The following is a 3685-nucleotide window of genomic DNA, read 5'->3' as shown; positions in this document are numbered from 1 at the left end:
GTGGTATGGCCGTAAACAACATATATTGCGATATTTTCTATGATATCTCACTTTTTGGGAGCGGAAAGGACGTGAACGTTTTTCCTCATAAAAAATGAAATAACTTTTGGATATTAATTCTGATTGTTGATTTAAGCTTTAAGAACACATTAGGACATATCTCAATGAAATTTGAGGGATTTCCGAAATCGAAAAATATTTTTCGAAAAAAAAAAAAAATCCCAGAAGACCTCGGTCATCGCAAGTTTATTTCCATATTCTATTACACAATCAACGTACATCACAAAAGGAACCATCTCTCTAACTATCACAGTTAAATTTTTGTATCGGAACATTTCACGTCGGAATATCTCGCTAAGTCCAGACCGGGGAGATCGGTCGCATCTGACACCGTCCGCTCCGGTCTAACATCGTCTTGGAGTCGGGGTAACGATGGAGAGGCGTTTAAGGACGTGAACATTTTTCCTTATAAAAATTAAAGTCGACAATGAATATTGATTCTGATTACTGATTTACTCTTTTAGAACACATTAGAAGGCAACGCAATCAGATTTGAGGAAATTTCAAGATCAGAAAATTTTTTTCAAAAAAAAAAAAAATTCAAGAACACCTGGGTCATGGCAAGTTATTTCCCACAATCCATTCCACAATCAACGTACAACATAGAAGAAATCATCTCTCTAACTATCCTGGTTCAAAAGTTGTATCGGAACATTTCACGTCGAAATACCTCGCCAAGTCCAGACCGGGGCGATAGGTAGTATCTGACACCGTCCGCTCGGGACTGACATCGACTTGGACTCGGGCTGATGATGGGGAGGCGTTTAAGGACGTGAACATTTTTCCTTATAAAAATTAAAGTCGACAATGAATATTGATTCTGATTACTGATTTACGCTTTAAAAACACATTAGAAGGCAACCAAATCAAATTTGAGGAAATTCCAAAATCAGAAAATTTTTTTTCAAAAAAAAAAAAATCCGAAAAATATTTTTCGATTCTGATTACTGATTTACTCTTTTAGAACACATTAGAAGGCAACGAAATCAAATTTGAGTAAAATCCAAAATCAGAAAATATTTTTCGAAAAAAAAAAAAAATTCGAGAACACCTCGGTCATAGGCAAGTTATTTTCCACAATCCATTCCCCAATCAACGTACATCCCAGAAAAAATCATCTCTCTAACTATCCTGGTTCAAAAGTTGTATCGGAACATTTTCACGTCGAAAATATATCTCTAAGTCCAGACCGATGCAGAACGTAAACTCGATCATACCGATGCTTCACGTAATCTCGATCTTACCGATGCACAACGTAAACTAGATCACACCGATGCAGAACGTAAACTCGATCTCACCGATGCACCACGTGAACTGGATCTTACCGATGCAGAACGTGAATTGGATCTTACCGATGCACCACGTAAACTCGATCTTACCGATGCACCACGTAATCTCGATCTTACCGATGCACCACGTGAACTGGATCTTACCGATGCAGAACGTGAACTCGATCTTACCGATGCACCACGTAAACTAGGGCTGACCGATGCATCACGTAAACGACGATCGAGAGGCGCGAAAGGACGTGAACGTTTTTCATTATAAAAATTGAAATAAATGATAAATAATGATTCTGATTGTTGATTATCGTTTTTAATATGCATTAGTAGGCAACCAAATGAAATTTGAGGAAATTCCGATAACAGAAAATTTTTTCGAAAAAAAAAAAAATTCATGAAATCCTCGGTCATCGCAAAATATTTACCATATTCTGTTCGATAATCAACGTATATTTAAGAAGGAATCATATCTGTATCTATCTTGGTTCAAATTTTGTATCGGAACATTTTGACCAAAGTCCGAGCTTCGGCCGAAACAGACACCGCTGACCTGGCCTATCGATCGACCGAGAGTCGGGGATAGAGCGTAAGTGTTGTCTGGAGGGGAACCCTGTGCTCTCCTGACATATATAGGGAAGGTGGTCGCGTTGGGCGATGCAGAACGTTTGGATCGGGAATTATATTTTTGGTTCAGCTATTGGAATATGGTTTATTGTTGGTATATATTGGCGAAATAACGTTCTTACTGACTGGGGATATTCATAAAAATGAGTCCGGAGATTTTCAGATCGAAGTCCGAGTGATCCGACTTGGAAGGCGTGTTGGGTGGGTCGAGATGGCTTAGATCGATCAGACGAGGCGGGCTAAGTGTTGACGTCATGCATCGGTCCATTTTCAGATTGAGTCCGAGTAATCCGACTTTGAAAGAGTGTTGGGTGCGTCGAGACTGTTTAGATAGATCGGACGAGGCGGACTAGGTGTTAACGACATGCATCGGTATATTTTCTGATCGGAGTCCGAAGAAATCGGCCCTAGTAGGCGCAGCGGACGGTCGAGACGGCCTCGGTGGGTCGGATCGATCGGGAAAAGTTTGCTAAATCGTGTCTGGAGGGGAACCTTGGGTTCTCCTGACATATATAGGGGATAAGGTTTGGGTGAACGATTCTTCACGTAAAAGTTGAGTAATTTATTTTTCGATAAGCTTTTGGATATTGATGAGAAGTATATGTATATCTTCGATTAAAAGAATTCTTACCGTCTCGATGTATATTATATTAGATATATAAGAAATAGTTAACGTGATGCATCGGCCGATTTCCGGATCGGAGTTCGAGAGATGCGACTTTCGATGCGCGATGGGTGGATCGAGACGGCCTAGATCGATCGGACGAGGCGGACTAGGTGTTAACGACATGCATCGGCGGATTTTCTGATCGGAGTCCGAAGAAATCAGCTCTAGTAGGCGCGGCGAACGGTCGAAACGGCCTCGATCGATCGGACGAGGCGGACTAGGTGTTAACGACATGCATCGGCGGATTTTCTGATCGGAGTCCGAAGAAATCAGCTCTAGTAGGCGCGGCGAACGGTCGAAACGGCCTCGGTGGGTCGGATCGATCGGGAAAAGTTTGCTAAATCGTGTCTGGAGGGGAATCCGGGGTTCTCCTGACATATATAGAAGGGGTGGAGAATGGGTCCTGTCCTAGACTGTTTGGAGTTCTTTTTAGGATGATATTCAGTTGGTAAGTGGTAGACCCGAATCCGACCTCGGCGTTTGGGTACTGGCAAGGTGTGTTGGTTTCGGCTTTCGCATCTTGGGTCGCTTTCGTCAACCTCATGCAGCGAGGTCGCGGTCCGCTTCGTCTCTTTGTAGTCGAATGGCCTTTAAGCGACCAACCTTAAAATCGTGATCCTCTGCCCGTTGCGGGTTATGTTCACAAAAAATTTGCAACCACTCAATTCGTTCCGAGCGACAAATATTGTTGAATCTCGAATCACCGTGTCGTTATATTCACATGTATAGCGAAGGGTCGAGATGGAATGTGTATAAGAAATTAGTTGATAGCCGGGGGTTCGTATTATATATGGACGCCTTGGCGAGGGATTGTTTCTAGAAACTTTCTCATTTTTGATCGGTGTTTTGTCCGAGATGATGATGATGTATATATAGCTTGAGTCTCATGCTGACTGGGGGCTGTTACGTCGTTTCGTCGAGGACTTGCACTTACTGATGTGCGGCGCTAGTCGAAGTCAATCGACATGGCTAGTGCCACATGACGAGAGGCGAACGGGTTTGGCCATACCGGCAATCTCGTGGACCGATCGTATAAGCACGCAGTTCCCTG

At 42.7% G+C, this 3685-nt stretch overlaps 1 non-coding gene across 1 annotated transcript in view; it reads left to right on the top strand.

The window, feature by feature from the left end:
• Window positions 1-3679: 3679 nt before the first annotated feature.
• The window catches only part of LOC123687417, a 1906-nt gene continuing 1900 nt past the window's right edge, over window positions 3680-3685 (top strand). The window contains exon 1 of the ribosomal RNA XR_006749143.1: window positions 3680-3685. This exon is cut by the window's right edge and continues 1900 nt beyond it. This is a non-coding gene — a ribosomal RNA (small subunit ribosomal RNA).

Source organism: Harmonia axyridis, chromosome X, assembly GCF_914767665.1.
Source record: "Harmonia axyridis chromosome X, icHarAxyr1.1, whole genome shotgun sequence".
Classification (NCBI taxonomy): Eukaryota; Metazoa; Arthropoda; class Insecta; order Coleoptera; family Coccinellidae; genus Harmonia; species Harmonia axyridis.
The sequence above is the reverse complement of the archived record's forward strand: the minus strand, read 5'-3'. Positions and strand labels throughout refer to the sequence as shown.